Genomic DNA, 22393 nt, shown 5'->3' with positions numbered 1-22393 from the left:
GACTGTTACCATTCCCTTACAAATTCATTAGTTCTAAACCAAATTTGAATAGGAAATATTGCGTAATAGGGTGATTTATGGCTACAAGTCTTTTCACTGAAAACCCAGGCATATCAAAGACCTTTGAAGATCAGAGATTTTACTAAAGCATTCATTCAATCAACAAATATTTATTGAGTGGCTGATAAAGAGTTAGGCATTCTGCTACAACTTTCAGTTGTAGTGGTGAACCACCACACCAATAGCCCCATGTTTATTGCATGTTTGCCATATGCCAAGCACGGTCTTAAGTGCTTTGCAAACAAGACATAGTCCCTGACCTCAAGGATACACTGAGCCTTTAAACTATCCTTTGTTTAAATCAAGGTTGTACAACAAGGCAGATCAGCTAGATCACAATGTCCAACTTCTATTGACTTTCTCTGTAATGTAGCACCCATTTTCCTATTCATCAATTCTAACCCAGATGCAACAGTTGTTTTTTGAGTATCTACCCTGTGCCAAGCACACTGCTGGACACTTAGACCAATAGTAGTAGTACCTGGATGGTGAAGAGCTGCCCGACTTCTGGTCCCGATGTCAAGGTTAAATGGCTGTGTGACTTTTGGCAAGTTATAGAAATCTTTCTATCTCTGTTTTCCTCATCTGCGAAATGCAAATTATAACAATAGATGATGATGATGATGATGATGATGATGATGAAAGTACCTACCTCTTAAGATTTGTGTGAGGAATTAAATGATTTAATATATTTAAGCACCTGGTGCCTTGGACAGAGTAAATGATCAACAAATTGTTTATTATTGTTATGTTATCATCATCATTATTACCTGAATTTTACTGATAAGAAAATAAAGGCAAAGAGAAATTAAGTAACGTTCCCAATATTACATAGCTAGAAATAGAACTAAAATTCAGAACACCTTTCTTTCCCCAAACTGACAACTGCTTCTTAGACAAGCTGCTCTGTGAAATTCTGTAGCATATCTGGAGAAGGTCATGCACCTTATGAGTTCTCCTCCCCTCCAGCATCACCATCAGTAACCAGAGGCATCATGTGATACAATCCTAGGTGACGTACCTATACTTGGAACATTGGATATAACATAATTTTAGTTAAATAAAGTCTTTTACTCCAAAGTCTATAGAATGGAAGAGAAGTAGTACAGAACAAATTCTAATGCTTAATATACCCCTAAAAGATATCTATTATTAGCTTAGTTTTATGATACAATTGATGCTCAGATTGATTAAATCACATGCCTAAGGCCACACGGAAAGTGGTTGAATTAGGACCTTCTGTTTCCCAAAATCTTGTGACCTAAAGAGTTCGAAGGAGTAATGGGCTTGCCCTGTTCCAACTATACTCTTCCCAAATCCCCCCTTTGATTGATGGCACCTATAATTAAATACTTGGTAGATCAAGTCCCCTCTCATTTCGTTGATTGTCATTTTTTTTTCTGGGAATTCTCTCCTATTTTTCTGAATCATCGTACATTTCAGAATCATCTTGTCAAACTCTCAGAGTTAATCTTGTTGGAATTTTTATTAGAATTGTATTAAACCTAAATTAACATACATATTTTAAATACTCAGCCTTTCCATTTAGGGATTTTGTTCCTTTCTTTAATTTGTCAAATTTTGTGTTTTCAATATATATTTTTAAATTCTCTTCAGGTAGATCCTAAACATTTCTGGTTCAAAATTTTCTAGATAATTATTAGAGATAATTTGCTACTGTAAAAGATCCATTTTCCACTATGTTTTCTAATTGACAATTACTGATATTCAGGAAAGTACTGATTTTTTTAAGTACTTATTTTAACCAGTAAGTCAAATTTATAGTTGTCCCATCCAAGTATATTCTTCCTTTTTTCTTTGTCACGTGGCTACCCAGATTTCCCAACCTCCCTTGCAGCTGTGCATGGGCAGGTGACTATGTTAGGCCCACTGGATGTGAATAAAGGTGATATGTGCAACTTCTAAGTTATCTCCAAAAAATCTCTGTATTTTTCTCCTGGAACAGAGAGTTGAGATGTATCATCTCTAACTGTGAAGAAGTGAACATCACAGAGCAAGAGTCAGCAAACTCTTGCCTACGGAGCAAGTCTGACCAATGGTTTGATCTTTGTATGGCCCTTGAGCTAAGAATGGTTTTAAATTCTTTAATGCTTATAAAAAGAAGGAGAAGGGGAAGAGGAGGGGGTAGGGAGGGAGGGGAAAGGGGGGGAGGAAGGGAAGGAAAATGTCACAGAAACTGTATGTGCTCTCAAAGCCTAAAATATTTACTTTACTCTTATACTTCCTTTACATTTGCTTGTTTGCCAATGCCTGTCCAGAGGACTGCTGGATAGCGAGACAGAAGGAACAGAGCACGGAGCAGAGCGGTTCCCCCACTCTCGAGCACTGATCACTAGACTGTTGTGAGAAATGAAATTTCTGTCTTATTTAATCTATTATATTTGGGGATACGGCTCTTTGTTACAAGAGCCATTAATCCAATTAATCCACTGACTAACATTAGTGTTAGTTTTTCAATTGATCTCTCGCAATTTCTAGAAAGGAAACCATGCCATCTACAAACAACCGTGTTTTTCTCAGTAGCAAACATATTTCCTCTTCTATACTTTTTTGTCTTATTTTTAATAGCTGGAACTTTCAGAACAGCATCAATTGATAATGGCAATAGCAGACATCCCCGTTTTGTTCTTAGTTTTAATGGCACTGCCTCTAGGTCTTTACTGCCTAGTAAACTATTGCCTTTTGATGGTAGATATTTTTCATTATCCTAAGCATATTCAGAAGAAAAGTTGTTCAGTCATTTTTCTCCTTTTAAATTTATGTTTTTCATGTTTTGGCATCAAATTTAGACTATTTTTATGAAGGGAATTGAAAAGCTACCCATCTATGCTTAGAAATAGTTTGTAACATAGAAATGGTATGATTTGAAAGTTTGAAAAAAGTTATGTCAGAATAACCCAGCCCTGGAGCATTTTTAATTCCTTTCATGAATATATTCAGCTATTTCTTGAGTTAATTATGATAATTCATATTTTCCTTAAAAATCATTCATTTTGCCAAGATTTTCAAATTATTAGCATAGACATGCACAGTATTCTCTTAAAATTATTTTATTTCCTCAATAGCTGATGTGATAATCATTTTCTTATTTTGCTTCTTTGTCCTTTTGTCATTTTTGTTTTGTTTTTGTTTTTTATCGGAATTTCCAGACATTTGTTGGTTTTTAATTTTTTCCAAAGAACGCATTCTTGGGTTTAGTAGTTAATTTTACTTTTTACTTGCTTTCAAACAAATTTATTTTGCATGTGCGTTTATCTGTATAATTTTCTTATTTTTACTTTTCTTAGGTATATTTGTTGTTTTCTAACTTTTTAATGAGTTACTTAAGTCATATTTTTTCTTTCTTTTTAATAAAGAAAATTTATGATGCTACAAATTTTATTGAGTGTATTAGTCAATCGAATAAGTTTTGAGACCTACTGGTCTTCTTTACATGACTTTAAGATAATGTGTGTTGTAATTTGGGTTTCCCAGAAAGCAGATTCTGAACAAGTACCTGGGTATAGAAAGCTATGAGATGTGATTCTGGCAAGTGAGGATAGTAATACTGAGCAGGAGAAAAAACAATACAGTGTGAGTTAATCAGTGGTTTAATGCTACAGGCAACTGGAGCTCCACCTCTGAGAAATCGTTTATAACGTATCTTGGAAATGTCCCATTGAGGAAAGAGGAAGCTGGGACATGTAGCCATAGAAACTCCTAGGGGTATTAAACCCTCAGTAACTCCAGAACACCATGACTGTGAGCTGAGCTAAGCACGCTGGAGAAATCCTTCAAAAAGAAAAATATAAAGCCATAATAGTTCAAGGTAGGAAACTGTCACAATTCATGGATACTGTTCACCTCAGCTCAAGGGAACCTAGACAAGGGCTGAGAGGCCAGAGGTGAGCGGCAATGGCATCTGCTACAATGTGTAACTGTAGATTAGCTTTCATTCTTATTGAGGAATTTTATTCCCAAGTGGTTTGTTGGGTCTTAACTTTTTAAATGTGTATTCATATGCTTTTAGATGCCAATACAAGCACTCATTACACACTAAAATATGTATTTTCAATTATAATATGTAAGGTTTTCTTTAAAAGAAAGAAAGTGCTACAGATTAATCTTTAGAAAACTTTACGTTTCAGAGCAATAAACACATTTTTTAGCATAGGTGTTTTATAGATTTCTTCTACCCATTCAATAAGTATCTATTCCAGTTTGTTATTGTTCAAATGATTTAACATTTCTATATTCCTACCTTTAATTTTTTTATTTTGACATAATTTCAGACTTAAAGAAAAGTTAAAAAAATACCACAGAGAACTTCTCTACAAACTTCATCCAGATGCACCGGTCTGTTTCTAGATTCTATTCTGTTCCATTTATCTATTTGTCTATCCTTTTGCGAATATCACACTATCTTGATTATTGTAGCATTATGGTAAGTCTTAAAGTCAGAAAGTATGTTTTCCAATTTTGTTATTCTTTCAAAAAGTTATTTTGGCTTTTAGTTCCTTTGATCTTCTTAGAAATTTTAACATAAGCATTTAAAGCTGTAAACTTCCCTTTGAGCCTACTGTAGTTGTACCCAACAAATTTTGATATATTGTATGTACATTATTATTCAGTTCAAAATATTTTCTAATTTCCCTTGTGATTTCTTCTTTGACCCTTGGATTATTTAGGAGTGAGTTAATTAACTTCCAAACGTTTAGTGTTTTCATAATTTTTTTAATTTTTAGTGTAATTAAAATGTATTATTAATGTAATTTCATTCTGTGATCAGAGAATATACTCTGTGTGATTTCAATGCTTCTAAATTTATTGAAATTTGTACTGCACAGCATATGCTGATCTTTTCGTTATTTTGGTGAACATGGCATGTACTCTTGAGAATAATATGTATTTTGCATTTATTAGATGTAGTATTCTGTAGTATCAATTAGTTCAAGATGGGTGATATTGTTGTTCTGATACTTTGTGTCTTTATTGATTTTTTTTTTTGTCTAGTTGTTCTATCAGTTTCTAAGAAAGGCATGTTAAAATGTCAAACTGTGAAATCGACTATTTCTCCTTTAAATTCTATCAATTTTTAATTAATATATGTTGAAACTCTGTTATTAGGCTTGCGCACATTTCTGACTATTATCACTTCCTAGAAAACACACTCTTCTTTCAATATAAAATGTCTTTATCATTGATAATGTTCTTTGTCTTGAATTCTGTTTTATGTGATGTTAATTCCACTCCCCTCTTCTTATGGTTACTATATGCAGGATATTTATTTTTTGATCCATTTACTTTTGATCTCTGTCTTTATATTTAAAGCACATTTCTTATAGACAGCGCATAGTTAGGTCTTGTTTATTATCCAGTCTGATCATCTCTGCTTTTTAATCAAAGTGTTTAGCCCACTAATATTTAGTATCCTTGTTGATATGATTGGAATTAGGTCTACCATTTTATTATTTATTTTCTGTTTGTCCTCTTTGATTTTTAGTCTCCATTTCCTCTTTTCTTGCCTTATTTTGGATTCTTTGATTTTTTTTAGATTTCATTTAATTCATCTATTGGCTTTTTAGATTTGTTGCTTTGCATTATTTTTTAGTGGGTGATATAGGAATTACAATGTACACTCAATTTTTCACAGTCTTTTTACAATTAACATTATACCTCTTTCTGTTTCCTATGCTACAATTGGTATACACGTTACATCTACGCACAATATATACCTCATAGAAAAATTGTATAATAATTACTTTAAACAGACCTACATAGCTTAAAAGGAAGTAAGATAGAAAAAATTCTTTTATATTTACCCAGATATTAACTATTTGTACTGCTTTCCATTCCTTCCTGAAAATATGAGTTTCCATCCGGTATTATTCCCTTTCAGTTAGAAAAATTTCATTAGCATTTCTACTGCTGTTGACAAATTCCCTTGTTTTTTATTTGACAGTGTTTTTCCCTTGCCTTCATTTTAAAAGATATTTTCACTGAACATAGAATTTGGGGTTGACAGTTTTTGCTTTGCTTTCAGCACTTTAAAGAAGTTACTCCATTCCTTCTGGCCTCCAGAGTTTCAGATGAAAAATCAGTGCCTATCCAGAATGTTGTTCCCTCATATGTAAAGAGTCGTTTTTCTCTGGCTGGTTTAGATATTTTTGTTTTATTGTGTCAGCTGCAAATAATTTTTCTACCAATGCTCCCTCTCTTTTCCTTCTGGGACTCAAATTGCATGTTGTATTTGACATTTTGATATTTTCCACAGTTTCATGTGGTTCTATTCACTTCTGTTTAAAATGTTCTCTCTTTATTCTGCAAATTGGATAATTTCTGTTGATCAGTCTTCAAGGTCATGAGCTCTGTCTTCTGCTGTTAAGCACACAATAATTTTTTTAATTTTCGATCTTGTATTTTTCAGTTATAGAATTTCCATTTGGTTCCCTTTTTTTATAGTTTATAATTCTCTCCTGACATTTCCAATATTTTCACTCATTTTGTTCATATTTTCCTCTACACCCTTGAGTATAATTATAATAACTGCTTTGAAATCCTTCTCTGTTAATATCAATTTCTGGGTCATTTTGAGATCACTCTTCCTTGATTTCTTTCTTACATCAGTATAAATTGCATTTTTTTCCTTAATCTATCTGGCAGTTTTAGATTATATCCAGAACATTAGGAATGCCTTATTACAGCAGCTCTATAGCTGTTCATTTTTCTAAAATGTATTTTTTTTAAGCAGGTAGTTAACCTAGCTGAACTCAACTGTCAAACTGAAACTTCAAGTTGGTTCCCCTGGCTTTGATTGGGCTGCTCAAAGTCTACCCTTCAGATGTGTTGCTCAGGGGCTACCCAAAGATGTGGGAGTTTTTTACACAGACTTTGAGGCTCTCCTTCTCTAGATCTTTCTAAGCTTTCCCACCTCAGTTTTCAGGTGCTGTGGACTTGGAATTCTGTCCTATGGTTCTTCAAGCCAGTAAGATGATGAGTTTCTATGTTTTTTTTTTTTAATTTTTTTCCTTTTTCTCCCCAAAGCCCCCCGGTACACAGTTGTGTATTCTTAGTTGTGGGTCCTTCTAGCTGTGGTATGTGGGACACTGCCTCAGCATGGCTCGATGAGCGGTGACATGTCCGCACCCAGGATTCGAACTGAAGAAACCCTGGGCTGCCTGCAGCGGAGCGCGCGAACTTAACCATTTGGCCAGGGGGCCGGCCCCTCTATCTATGCTTTAGCAACCCCATGTGGCACCAGCTGGGACTTCCCCCCAAGCTAAAGCCTTAGATGTGAGACACACTCAGTTTCATCCCCTTGGTCTAGCTTTTAAAGCTTCTCCAGTTCTGCCTGCTTTTATTTGTTCTCCAGTGCCTTCAAGTAGTTGTTTTTTATATTTTGTCCCAAAGTTACAGTCATTATTTGTAGAAGGACTGATCTGATAGGAGCTACTTTGCCATTACCCATTTAATCACTTTTGACCACTTTGGTGTGTGTGATGTTTACAAATTGAGGATATCGTGCAACACAGTAGTCACCATGAAAGTGGGCATTTGACAAACTTAAGACAAAGACCCAAGTAATATGAAAATATATAACTCAAGTAAAACTGTATCCTTTTACATGAATATTAGAATAGCCAACCAACTCTTGTAGAGCTTATGCTGCTTTTAATAATGTAGCAATTATCTAGAATGCAGTGGGATTTCTGTGATTATGAAAGTCTTCAAATTTGAGTAATGTATATGAATAAAGTAATTTTATCACTCTTTGCTTGAAACCGCCCTTTTGCCTGTAGACATCTTGTAAACCACCACGGACTGTCAGAGGTCTGCAGATGACACTGAGACACTCATCTATCTGTATATTAGATATACCTTTCTTCTTTTCTTCTTCCTCACTTCATTGCACTCTTCATTTTTCCTCTTTATAATTCCTCAGTTCCTGTTCACTCTCATCTCAAATAGACAGGTATTCCAACTTTTGTTCTAAAAAAATAAATTAAATAAATCCTAGCTATTAACTTTGAGCCACTTGATGCTGACATTTACCCCTCCACCGCCTCTACGCAAGTATACAGCACATGTCATCAACTTCTGCTGCTTCTTTCTTCAGAATAGAACTTGCATTCTTCTTTATTCCCAAAGCAAGACTAATAGATGCTGGACATGTAAGATGTGCTTAATAAACACTCAGGTGAATGAAGGAATCTCATCCATCATTGTGCCTCTGCAAATTTATTTTCTTGGGCCACTAACTGCTTCAGCCTTGAAACTCCTTTGCAAAGAGGTAAAATTGTCTTGTTTAGACATTCTGCACTGTCTTGGGTTTAAATCTCAAACCTCAAATTAAGTTTCTTTAACTTTCCTCCTAGTAATATTTAAATCTCAGATATAGCTGATAACAAAGTAAAAACAAAGAGGCTCAGGGCTTCTTCAGTAGGCACTTATTGTTTCTCCCTCTATTCTCCCCCAGTTCTTGGCTCATTTAGTGTCAACCAAGGAAGAGACACACACAGGTGACAGAAAGTCTAACCAACCTCCTGGGCGAGTGGGTAGGTGAGGAGAGAGTAGGAGCGCTGCTCATGGAATTCAGAAGTGAAAGGTGTCTGAGATCTGATCCAACTTAGAGTCACTTGTACTGAGTTTTAAACCCCTCATTTGGGGGAGTTCACAGTGCAGGAAGTAATCACGTTCCAGAAACCTGCTGTTTGATGCAGTTGCTGAATTCTTTGCAATGAGTGGAGGTTCCTTTCTTCTCATCTGCCTATAAGGCACCCCACCCGGACAGACATCCTCCAGTAGCCAGGGCCAAGAATCAAGGCTTCTGCCTCTCCTTTATTTGCACTCTTGTTTGAGGCATACATTTACTTTTTTATATGATTCATTTTTCTCTAGCTACTATCTCATCTCCCGATTAATAATTAATGGTTTTAGATTACCCTCTTCTCTGCCATCATCTTAGGTCATTTACAATGTTGAATTACAGATAGGTGATAGATAGAGGATTAATTGATAGATAGATAATTGATAGACATTTATATACTGAACTAAAGAAATACCTTTTACCTGTTCACCTCATACTCACCAATATGCTCATGCACAGTATTTCTACAGCACTTTGAGCAGGAAATTGAATTGATACAAACAATTGTGAGAAGTGAAGCTTGTTCATAGAAAGGAGGGTCCTGCCTCTGATGATCATCCCGTAAAGCATCTCTATGACATGCATTAAATTCAAATTTATCTGCTCCAAGGCTCTCTGATGTCAAAATCTCTCCAAACCACTTTCCTTCTAACTCCTCCAAATGCCCATACAACTCCTCACCTCTCCTGGCCTCCTGAGGTTTGAATTCACAAATCCTTATCCTATAGTTTCCTTTTTCCAGTTTTCTAAGCCCCACTGCCTCCTCCTTCAAACATTTTCCCTAAAGTCTCCTTCTTCCTCAAAGAGTGGGTAATGTTATAGGACCAGCCCCATGCTCAGCCTTATTCGGATGAACTATGAAGACTTTTCCATTTGTGTGATTTCTCCCTATTTTTTCACAGAACCCTCTTAATTTTGCATTTGTACCTTTTTTTTGGTGAGGAAGATCGTCCCTGAGCTAACATCCTTACCAATCTTCCTCTATTTTGTATGTGGACACTGCCACAGCATGGCTTGAAGAGCAGTGTGTAAGTCTGTGCCCAGGATCTGAACCCATGAACCCCAGGCTGTAGAAGCAGAGAACATGAACTTCACCACTACGCCACCAGACCAGCCCCACTTTTGTATCATTTTTGGGTTCTGTCCTCTATATGTACTGAAACAGTCATAAAATTACCAGTCAATTCAGGCACTTTTATGAAAAATCCACAAGAAATGTACAGCAATGACAGATAAAAGAGGCAAATTGGATTTTCCCTTTTGAGCCAATTATTTGTGGATGTAAAGCCTCATTGTCTATTCACATATGAAGCCTTTGTTCTTTTGCACTGAGGTTTCACGGCCATGTCTGTAACAGTTTGTATAGTGCCGTATTTTACGATGATGATCGTCGTAAATAGATTGCAAACACCTTTCCCCAAAGATCTGTGAGAGATAAGTTAGGTGTCACTGCACCACTAACTCAAGCTGTTGATATGGAACGAAAATCGTCAGACTTGAGAGGAAAACTAGGAAAGAAAGAAGAACCATTTTCCAAAGTGCAGGAGCACAGGAAAACTTGTCTAGGCTAATCATCAGGGGTGTAAAATTTTTATTTCTCAGTTAATAAGCACCACCTGTGTTTATAAAAAGCCTCTGACGGCTTGTTGTTTTGTCTCTCGCAAAGAATATAAAATGTTCTTAGAATGGATTCCATAGAGAACACACATATTATTAATACACTTTAAAATGCCTCCATATGACTGATGTCACCTTCATTATCCCCTTTCTACTCTCTATACCACTTTTTTCTTTAATTTTTTCATTGAAATGATATAATATAAAAAAAATCATTGAGTACATATAAATCAATTGTCTGTGACATGTTACAGGGGAAAAGAAAACATCAAGATTGCCAATAACAGGCACTCAGTCTCATAAAACTTGTAATCAACTTCCAAGCCAAGGCGTAAATTGTAATATATTGCTACAAACGTATAACAATAATACACTATTTGAATTGCACCTTCACATTTGCTGTCGTTAATAACAAATAAGCATGAAAAAATTTTGACAGTCATTCATTTTAATGGGCGTCTGCTTGTTTATCAGATGTGTCATCTGGCATTATGGAGCACGGCCTCATCCTTGGAAGGCTGTGAGGAGAGAGGGTGCCCCAGCTTCAGATCCTGACTACAGACAATGAGAACTCCAACCACAGGGAAGTCTAAGGGTAACTTGTTTTTTATTTTGGCTCAAACAAAGTTTCTACCATGTCTCTCTTTAGCTCTAAATGAATATAAAAAAGCAAGTCCTGAGCCAGCCCTGATGGCCTAGTGATTAAAGTCCAGCATGCTCCACTCCAGCAGCCTGGATTCGATTCCTGGGTGCAGAACCACACCACTCGCCTGTCAGTAGCCATGCTGTGACGGCAGCTTATGTAGAAGAACCAGAAGAACTTTCAACTATACACAACTGTGCACTGGGGCTTTGGGGACCAAAAAAAGGAGGAAGATCGGCAACAAATGTTAGCTTAGGGTGCATTTTCCCCAGAAAAAAAGCCCATTAGAAAAAAGCAAGTGCCCAGTCTGATTAATTTTTATTATTCAGACTCTTCTAGACATCTATTGCTGCATAAAAACAATGGCTTAAGACAATAGCAATCATTTATTTTGCTTATAAATCTGGGGGCTAGCTGGACTCAGCTAGGCAGTTGTCATCTGAGGTCTTTCCCACAGTTGTAATCAATCTGTGGCTGGAGCTGAGGTCTGACTGAGGTCATCTTGAAAGCTTTCCACTCATGTTCAGTGCCTAGGCTGGGGAGCTTCAAACAGCTGGGCGCTGGAACAGCTGGGATTCCTTGGGCATCTCTCCTCCCACTCTCCCTCCGTCCCCCGTCCTCTTGCTCTCTCTCACCCTCTCCCTCTCATCTCTCCGTGTGATCTCAGTGCAGGCTGGCCTCAGGACCATGAGACTCCTCACGTGGTGACTAACGGCTCAGAGCTAGTGTCCTGAGAGAGAGCGGGGGGAAAATGTGTCATATTTAAGACCTCACAAATCACACTCCTGCCGTGCTGTACTCCTCGAGACTGTCACACAGGCACAGGTTCTGTTAGAGGGGAGGAAGCATGGACTCCACCACACGATGAGGACCCGACAGGTTCTGAGAGGTTCCCATGTGGGAGAGGAAATAATGTAGATCCTTGTGCAAACTACAACCTGCCACACAGACTTACGTGGCACACAAAACACTCCCACGCACACACGCTCACACACAATAAAAATACTTCTTCATTGATAACACAGTGAAATACCATGAGGCTAATACCGTGAGGTCCACAATGGACTGCACACACCAAGGTGGTCCCATAAGACTAGTACCATAGAGCCTAGGTGTGTAGCAGGCTACAGCATCTAGGTTTGGGTCAACGCACTCTATGATGTTTGCGGAACGATGAAATCGCCTAATGATGCATTTCTCGAACATGTCCCCATCGTTCAGCGAGGTATGACTACAGTGCAGTGTTCCCTAAGCTGTGCTCCGAAAGGTCTCGTAGCTGTTCTTTAGTTGGATAGCTTTGTAAATGACTGTGTTAGACAAATAAAATGGGTCAGTTAGGAGAGGATTTCTTAGCTCCTTTAATTGACTAAGAGGCAGAAAGAATCTCCCAAGCTTTGTTACTCAAAATATGGTTCACGGACCAGCAGCACAACGTCACTCGGGTGCCGGTTACAAATGCAGGATCACAGGCCCTCTGGCCCCGTGCAGGCCCACTGAGGCAGCATCTGCGTTTTAACAGGATCCCCAGCTGATCTGTGTGCACAGAAACTTTGAGAAGCATTGTCTTAAAGGATTGTGTAGCGTGCAGTGTTTTCCAAACAAATTTGTCCAAAGAGCCCGATTTCTCCCCGAGCGCTTCCTGGGCTGACTGGGAAATCATTTGGGGATTGCCCTAACATGGGTGTCCCTAGGGAACTGCAGTCCCCCGCCCCCACCACACCTAAAGGAGCAGGCCACTAGGCCCAACTTTCTCAGACTTCTCCCAAGACAACCTGATGGTTCTACAGTAGCCCCAGGTTCCGGCCTGAGGGCGGTGAAGACAAGAGTGCTGGCCTCCAACCGATGCACCATTCTTCCCACTCGCTCTTCTCCCCCCCGCCCACAGACTTGGAAAGGTGGGCTTTTCTCTTAGCTCCCCTCCCAGCTGGTTGCACTTTCCTCTACATCCTCATCTGATTTATGTCTTTGCTTCATTCTCTGCTGTATCTCAGTGCCCACAACAGCGCCAGTCAATCAAAATCCACAAAACCAAAGAAGAAATGAGTGAATGTTAGCAGAAAGGGAGCAGAGAAAGAGACCAGCTTGTGAACTATGGGATCACGAGTCGGGAAGTGTAGCCACTGATCTGTTCTCTTTTCATGTGTGTCTGTGCTGTCAACTCAACTCAGAGGGACGGGTGCTTCCTGAGGATCAGCCCTGTCCTACTCAGATGGGGGTCCCTATGGCAGCCAGTCCAGCAGGAGACGAGTGGCAATTTGTTCCTCAACACAGTCAAGGCTGTTATCTCCGGCAGCCTGCTTTGAGTCTCCATACCATCCCGCCCCCTCCTCTCAGCCCTCAGCAGTAAATGTTGCTTGGTTTGTTGTGAAGGAGGAAGAGGAAGAAGAAAAAGAGGGGGGAGGGGAGAGGAAGCAAAGGAGGAGGCGGTCAGGGGTTTGAGCAATTTGGGGCTGGTAAAGGAAGAAGACGTGACCCCAGGAGGCAGTACCACACGTTTTATCAGGTGGCACTTGGACAGAGCTGCATGTGCGGGAAGTCCCTCATAGCACGGTCACTACTCAGATGGGGAGGAGAACACGGGGGCTTCCATGGCCAGGGGATGGCACTGAGCAGCCCAGTGGGGAGCCCTGGGACAGAAAGCTCAGAAGGGCATGAAATCTTTTAGCTGCAATAGGTAACAGCTATTGGGTGAGGTTTCACAAGGTATGCAAAGCAGGTAGTCGCAAAACGGCTAAAGATTTGCTTGTTGGGGCTATTTTTTAAGTGATTGGGATGTAAAAATTTGAGTTTGGCGTTGGTGGGCTTTTGAGCTAATAGATCTCAGCCTGCAGTGACGGAATAAAGCCCCTGGGAGTCAATCCACAGAGGCCATCCATGGCTCATTCACACACTGGGGAGGAGGGTGTCCACCAGCAGAGGATTCCCCAAGCCAAGTATGGAAAACAGAGACGAGGCTGAGTGGCTCAGAGGTTTTTCTTAGAAGCAAAGATTAGCTAATTACACAGTAAGTAACCCCGTTGGGCCTGGCCTGTACCATCCTGCAGTGGCAATTCAAGAATCATTGGAATCAGTCGCACCATCAAAAAACATAAATTTGCTCTCATTTTAAAATTCTCTGGAAATGGTAGTAACATACCAAATTCTATCAAAACACTTACTCTGGTTGAGAAGATCTGATTATCCTGCTTTTACTTTATCCTTGACTATAAAATCTGAAACGTCAGCCAGAATCTCTCTTGCTTATGAAAATAGTATCCATATACATGGAACTGTGTGTGGTTGTGATGACACTATTGACTGGGTTTCGGTTATGCATTTTTTTTCAATAAGGAAATCATTTTAGTGGAGTTTGTGTTTTATTAAAAAAAAAAGGCAGTATCATTAGTCGAGGATTCATACTACATAACCCTTCTCACAACAGGCTCAGTCACCAGGAACCATGTAGATTGAAAAACGAAACACATTACTGCTCACCGTGAAAGGCGTCTTTGTAAAAGCAGGGGGGTGGTGGGGGAGGGGTGCATCTGGACCAATCAGCCTCAAACCCGGGATTAGACATTATCAAAACAGATTTCACTCAAGTGGACAGCCAGCAGCTCTGAAGTTCAACTGTTTCCTAGATACATGGAACTTTGCATTAAAAGGTAAACTCTTGGCACAGCATTGGTGGGGAGGGATTATGGAAAATAATAATTTCAGAATGTCCATGTCTCCTTCCACAGAACAGAAGGAAGGGCCTTTCATACCCAAGTAACCAGTGCGCTTCGAGAAAGACAAAGTTTTTCACGTCACAAGAAAAATAAACCAATTTTTACACCCAAGAACACAATGGCTGTTTCTGTTGTCAAGCCGGTGGTTTGTTAAACTGTCAGTTCCATTAGAGATCTCCTGCAAGGCAGATGAAGTGGATTTGGGTTGTGCTCTTATGATCCATAATAGCTGTACTACAAGACATAGCAATTCCCCTCCTACATCAAGTTCTGCTAAACGAGGAGATAACATGAGGGCATTTTTATGAACATGGGAATTATATAAAGGAGTTGTTTAGGCAAAAGCTGCTCCTAAGTTAGGATACTTATTTTTCAATTCATGATAGTTGAATACAGGAATAAACTCATTTACAGATGCTAGGCAGTTTGATCCAAGGTGACCTGTTACCGCCTCTGCTCAGAAACACTTTTTTGTTACAAACAAAGAAATTCTCCTGACTTTGAGAACAATTAATCCTATCTAATAACTGGCAAAGTTTATTGGGGGTGGACAAAGTAGATTTTTTTTTTCCCTTTTGGGAAAAGTCACAATCTGGAAAGAAAAATGAAGAATGTTAAGGCTAGTGGTTAAAACATGACAGTATCATCAGTCCATTCCTAGCCAGGTCCCTCACTTTACTAAGCCAATCAAGAAGCGATTTAGCTGCCCTGTGCCTGGATGCCTCCCAATGCCCCAGAGATAAACAAATCAGGAGCATTTCTTCAAGGTGAGACCTTGATCCTTCAGGCCAAAGCTTTTATACACAAGGGACTTCCAGAAGCTTGTTTATCTCAAAGGTCGGAAATCTTTTCCTACGTTCTCATAAAATAAATAATTACGTCACTAAAGGCTCAGGGAATTTATCTTACATAAATACATACATTGACACGAAAACGCTTCAGCCATTTAAAAGCAACACCATTATTTAATATCCATGTGAAACCTTCTCTGAAAACAAGGACAAAGTAAAAGATGTAAGTCAGAGATGTTCGGCAGCTTGAGCCGCTTCCACTCCCCCATCCTTAGTTCTCACCATTCACTCTAACCCCTCTCTAGGTGCAAATCTCTGAGCCTGTGAAAGTTTGTCCTGCAGGTGCATTTCCCATACCTGCCACAGTGTGAAGCCACCCGGTTTCTGGCCCCGAGGAGAAGTTCTCTTTCCTTGCAGCAAGATAATGTTTTAAAAAGCTGACTTTTAAACCTCTTACTGAATTTTTTAATGGATTAAATTCATCATGTCACCAGCTGCTGTGCAGCTAATAGAGCCATAAAACACTGTATTAAAGGATTACCCATGCAAAATTTCCTCTTGCGCTAATGTGAATTTTAATACTTTTAACATTTAGTTGAGATGGGAATGTCCAAGAACAGCTTGTTCAATAGGTTGTTCTATAAAATTAAGTTCCTCGTCTCATCAGAAATGCCAGGACTCCATTAAGTTAAAATTTTACAGAGAGGCTAAGATGATTCACTGTGCAGCATTCGCGAGGAGGGAGACGACATCTGTTTCGACATTAACGCTCTAAAAAAGAGGAAGAAAGGAAGGAAGAAAAGAAGAGAGAAGCAAAACAGTCATGAATCCCCTAAGTTCCCGGAGGCTGGCCTGACCAGAAGAAAATGCTAACTTCAGGCTTGTGGAAGGTCAATTTATACAACTCCAAAGTGATGCTAATAAACGGGACCATAAATTTGTGTCCTCTTGAATGTCATTTGTCAGGTCAAAAAGTCTTAAAATATACAAAGTGGTAATTATGCAAAATCACATATATATCATGTTTTGCATAACAAAAATGGGACTATGTGTATCTAGATGGCAGAAGAGAGAGTAGGGGGAAAATGTAGCTAAGAGAGGATGAAGGAATCATAGGAGAGGATGTAGAAATTATGTAGCTCAAATTCTTCGTTTCCTAGGGGATCGGTGCTGAGACCTCAAGAGTTCCCAGTTTACCCAAGGTCACATGGCTAATCAACGCTGAGTGGAGAATAAAACCCAGGTCTCCTGACACCCAGACCAAGAGACCACAAGCCTACCTGACATATGTATATGTGTGTACATATTGATATCATATGTAGGAAACGGCATACGTGTTAAACAACAATAAAGAATCAGTAAGTAAACAGTCATAAGACCACCTTTCCTCTTGTGAAAGGTTTATCAACAAGGAAACAAAGCTATACATATTGCATATCTTTTCCAAAATACTTCTAAATCAGACCACCTCCTGCATATTTAACTTGAAATTTTCTATTCTCAGTTATATTTCCTTACTGTCTTTTCATGAGTGAGCCTTCAGCACCTGACTGAGTTACCTGTGCATCTTAATTGTTACAGCATGTCATTGTTTACTAAAGAAACTGTATCTTGAATGAGGTTGCTGAAAACAACACAGATTTCTTCTTTACTGTTATCCAATAATTGGTCTCAATTTAATCATCAGCAGAGGCTCCAATTTCTCAGCACAATTAAAGTGGACATTAGAATGTGTCCTGTGCCTGATGTGAAAATACAACCCAAGGATGTTCGGTTTCAATGGAAATTCTCCAAAGCCAGTGTTCTTTACCCCAGCTGAATTTTGTCCGCAGCTCCATATTTTGTACTCTGTATGTATTACTGTTCTGAGAGCCTGTCATTTCTTATCAGAATGAGAAAGGCTAAAGAGATAATATTTCAATAACATACTGGCCTGATCATAAAATAACTCAATGGAAATGTGTAACTGCCTCAGGCAGCCCGGCAGGGTACTCAGCAGTCAGATGATTTCTATTCTCGGGTTTTTTTTTTTTTATGGTTACATTTTCTGTTATATCAGACATCCCCTCAAGTCTTAGTTATGCTTTTATTCAAAAGGGAGAACCATAGTATAAAGACCTACAAAACTTATTATGATACATTACTGCAAAGAAATTAAAGTAGCGGCCACGGTGGCATATTGATAAGGACAGGCCTGCCACATTAATTGACCTTTTCTCATCTCACCCACCAGGGCTGAGGCCTGAGTTTCTCAGTTGCTAGGCAACGGGGGTCACAGTCTTCAGGCCTGAAATGCACAACCTAGTCAAGAAGAAGAGGATGTGATCTTCGGAGAGAAAGCAGATGTTTGGCAGTAGTAAGAATTTCGAAAGGTACAGAGGTTTTTAATTTTCTTTTTATCATGCTAAAGGCAGAAATGGAGAAACTTTAACTCGTCAAAAGATGGTGGGAACAGATTTTTAAATTCTGGTGATTAGACTCTGTTGCTGAAACCATATGAAGTGAAGATAGTCAAGCTTCTCTTTGATAAACACACTGACCTGTGGCTTAGGATTTTTGCTGCCAGTAGAACAGAGATCAAACCCTCACGTGAAGCACATGAACACACACAGACATGTCAAAAACACGGAGTGACCTTGGGAGATAAATTCGGGGGCTGATTTGGAGGCGAGGGTTTTTTTCTGTTTCTGGGGGTTTTTTAACATTTTTTACAAACATTACTGCATCCTGCCATGCTTAATGACAGTGCTGCCAGCAGCCAAGCAGCTCCTAAAGGTCAGCTGCACGCCGGCTCATTCCCAACCCCCTTCTCTACTGCCAAGTCAACACTTCTTTTAAACTTTAATAAAGGGCGCTAGAGAGAACCTATTTCTCAACCTCGAAGAAACATTCCATCCCATGTAATTGCATTTGACTATATATTCCATCGGTGTGTATTTAAATTTACTTATATTACCCTAATAACATTTCAACAATGGCAACGTTTTAAACAAGAAATTTGGTAGATTTAAGTAAATGTCAAGAATAAGTAAGAGAAGGATTTTGAACTTCCCATTTCATAATTTATTTGAATATCTTATCCTAGGCCAAAAGCAGCTATTTTTATTTTATTTTATTTCAACACCCACTCTGCAAATATAGTAATATCTTGCCGAAGAGATATGGTAATTTAACTTCTAAAGTTCTATCTTGTTCAATGTGATGTTTTAAGGGAGAGAAGAATAAAATGTGTGTGTGTGTGTGCATGTGTATGTGTGTGTGTGTGTGTGTGTGTGTGTGGTGTTGGGAGAAAAGTAACTAATTACAAATACAGGTGAATAATTTGGAACCCAGAATTTAAAAAGACAGATATAATGGTTTGCTGGTTTCTTTCGTGCCGGGCTGTATCTAAGATCCTATAGATCCCAGCTGATTCCATCCTGGCCACTAGACAGACATGCTGGCTCATATAAATAGCAATGAGACAGCCAGAAGGCGGGTCACGTGCCTGGAGACCGAGGCTGTCAGACAACTCTAATGATTTCTTTGGCCCTTCAGGGTGAAAAATTTACTTCATACTTGTTTTGTCTAATATTTGCCATTTTCCTTTCCCTGAAGATAACTGTCATTTTTAGATATGTCCACTGCCTTTTTCAAGTTGTCAGCATTGAAAGAACATAAAATGAAGTCGTTGGAAAAGATGTAGACCCCATTCCACTGAGTCAGGAGGCACACATAGGCCCTGAAAACGGAGTGGGTGACATTCTTCCTGGCTGTCGCTAGACGCCCTCCTCAGAGCTGCTTTGTACCAGCTTCTTGCTGATTCAGATTCCACTTTCTGTTAAATCTTGGTCTGACTTCCAGAAACTCACAGGTCAGAGGGCAGGAGTGGGAAAATAGGCTTCCTCCAGCCCAGCCTCCTGCAATCATAAGGCAATCTCAGTTGGTGTATTCTGAGCAAGTGTGGACAGTGCACCAGAAGCTCGCCGGGAACTCTTTGGCTGGTCTGCAATAAGACAGAAGGGAGGGGAAGAGTTTAGAAACTTTCAGCACAATTGGGTGGATTAATTTTATGCCTGTTGAATGTAATAAAAAAAATTTGAACTGGTGCTTTGTATGTCTTTTTCTAATAAACTTTTAAAAATATATTATAGTTTACAAGAGTAAGGGTCCACAACAGACTGGAAAAAAAAACTGGTCTTGAGAAGTCAGCTGAAGTCAATAGCAGCTTGTAGTGATCCTGGTAAAACTGTGACAAATCAAACCTCCACATGAAGCTCTTTACAGGAGTGGAGGCAGGAGCCCATCAAGGGGCCCCATAAGATCCTTTTGCCCAAAATCAGTTGGCTTTGCCACGAGGCTTGCAATTTACTACTAGGAGCTAAGCATTCCTTCTCTGAGTATCTAAGAGGCCAAGCAGTGTGGACACACTGATACCCATACGGATCACTGTCAGACTGATCTCCTCTGAGAACAGAAGGCAGATATTGAGCGGTGTTGCCAGAGGAAAAAGTTAAAAAAAAAAATTGAGTTGAGAGTGGGGCTTTGTAGAGAATCCAAGAATCTTGGTTCTAAAAGGGGTCTTGATGGAACTGTGTCCTTGCACTGCATTGACCTCCATATCTGGGCTGCTGTTCATGGGTGCATCTCTCCAGGGTCCTCCTCCACCTCCAACAGGGAGTCGTCCTGAGCTTCTCCAGAACTTTCTCACTCTGATCCAGCTGATGAGAAATTCCTTCAGAGGACAGTTGAGTTCGCCTGACATTGGACTATTTGTTCTCAGACCCATCCTCCACTTTCCCCTGCTCTGCTCTGCATCACAGAGATGGTGCCTTCCAGACTCCCTTGTCCTCTTGGCTTCTCCTTAGGTTTGTTCAATGGAGAGCACTGCCAGAAGCCTGGAGTGCACATCTAGATGCTATTCCCAGCATGGAGACTACTGACCCCGTATAGCTTTCAGCAGAACCATAGTCAGCATCTCTAGGGAACAGCTCATCACTACCCAGTCAAAATGGCCTGGAGAAGAAATCTGGTCAGCATTCCACAACCCCACTCCAAGTACCAGAGAAAGAAGCAGGTCTGCAGGCCGAAAAGGGAGCTCTTGATGTCTTTGGAGAGTTGAGTCAACAACTGGAAGACATCATAAGTGTGTACGGGTCTGCTGTAGGCACGGCAGGGAGGGAGGGTCCCACCAAGACCCAGGAGCAGCCTGAGAGTACAGAGCCCCCAACAACGAAGATGGGGCCTGTGGGGAGACCACCGAAGGAACCGAAAGAGAACCCGTGGCTCTGGAGAGCCACCTACAGCCAAAGAGCCTCTCAGCAATAAAGACCAAACGTGGAAACAGAAAATCCTAAAAGGATTAGGCAAGTAGTTATCATCTAATAGATGACTTTTCTTTGAATTATTCCTAAAAAGGGCGCTTTCTCCCACCTTTTCTCAAAGCCACACCTAACGTTTGGATTACCCTGGAGCCTCCAGCAGAGTCTCCCTGCATCTTCTCTCGCTGTGCTTGTCCCCAGTCCCTTCTACCCAACGGGCTAAAGTGAACTTCAGCGCACTACCCAAGAAGAGAACCAGGGATCCTCTCGCTCTCACTCTCCTTTGACAGGCGTCTCTAGCAGAAGCTGCATCTATCCAGGATTCCAGCTCCTACCAGGAGGTCCCCACTGTGGTTCTGGAAGCACCCAAAGGAGCCAGCTTCTGGAGTCTGATAACACCCTTTCCCTGAGTCCCTCCAGCCTTTCCTCATCTTGCTAACCTCTGAATGCCTCACTGTCTTGTCTGTCACCTCTGCTCTTCTGTCACCTATACAACCAATCTCCTATGTTAAATTCCCTCTATTTGAAATATCCAAAGGGAAAGTTATTCTCTTGACTTGACGTTTGTGCTTAATATTCTATGGGTAGGCCTGTATGGACAACTATGTAACTAATATCCAGGTATAGCTTGGGCAGAAAGATCTCTGATGGAGAATATAGTACATATAGTATGCACATGTTATTATGACTACAAGCTTCTCAATGGACTAGAAGCTCCTTTGGCATAAAGAATCTTTCTGGTTCATCACTGTCTCAAGACCTACTGTAGTGCCGGCACATGATTCATACCAGTGAATATTACTTGAATATTTTTAAATGAAGAGTAGGGAATATTTTACTTAAATATTTTTAAATGTAGGAAGAATTAACTTATTCACTTTGTACTATGAAAAAGTAAGATTAGAGGCCTTCGTTTAATATTTTTAAACCAGAGGAGTCCCTGGTCATACTGTTTTATTGACCAATAATTGGCCCATCCTTTTAGTGATGCAATGAGTTCAAAAGGACTTAATTTTTTAATTCAAAATAAAAAACCAATCAGATGTGCCTTCAAAAAGCAAGAGACATAGTTTCAGCAGAATTCCTTTCTGAAACCCAAATTTAGCTAGATAAATTCTACACGGGCAAAGTGTACTTACATGTAAGAGGTAAATTATCACATCATAAAACTGTCTGGTGGGATTCTAGCTGTTTGAGGTGTTAAATACCTATGTCGCCTTCAAAGAAAACTCCTTTGACATTTACTTCTCAGAAGAAAGGCAGGGGGCGAACATAGGCAGGGGTGGCCGGAGGCAAAACTGGGAAATTGTATAGATTGTTCTTGGTTACCTGCCTCCCTTCCCAACTCTACAGATCCCTTTCATCTCTCTGCTGCTGTCTCTCCCCACCCAGAGGCAGAGCATGCACTCAGGGTCTCCATCCACACCAACCTACACATGGCTGATAATAGCGTCAACATCTCTCCTTCTCTGGAATATGTGCATTTTTACAGTAAGCAATTAGACTGGTTTTCCTCAAATTTTAGCAAACGTAGAATCACCTGGAAGACTATTAAAACACAGATTTCTAGGTACCACTCAAGATTCTCATTAGGTAGCTCTGGATGGGGCCCTGGTATATGCACC

The sequence above is a fragment of the Equus przewalskii genome, chromosome 19 (genome assembly GCF_037783145.1).
Source record: "Equus przewalskii isolate Varuska chromosome 19, EquPr2, whole genome shotgun sequence".
NCBI lineage: Eukaryota > Metazoa > Chordata > Mammalia > Perissodactyla > Equidae > Equus > Equus przewalskii.
This window is presented reverse-complemented; position numbering follows the sequence as displayed.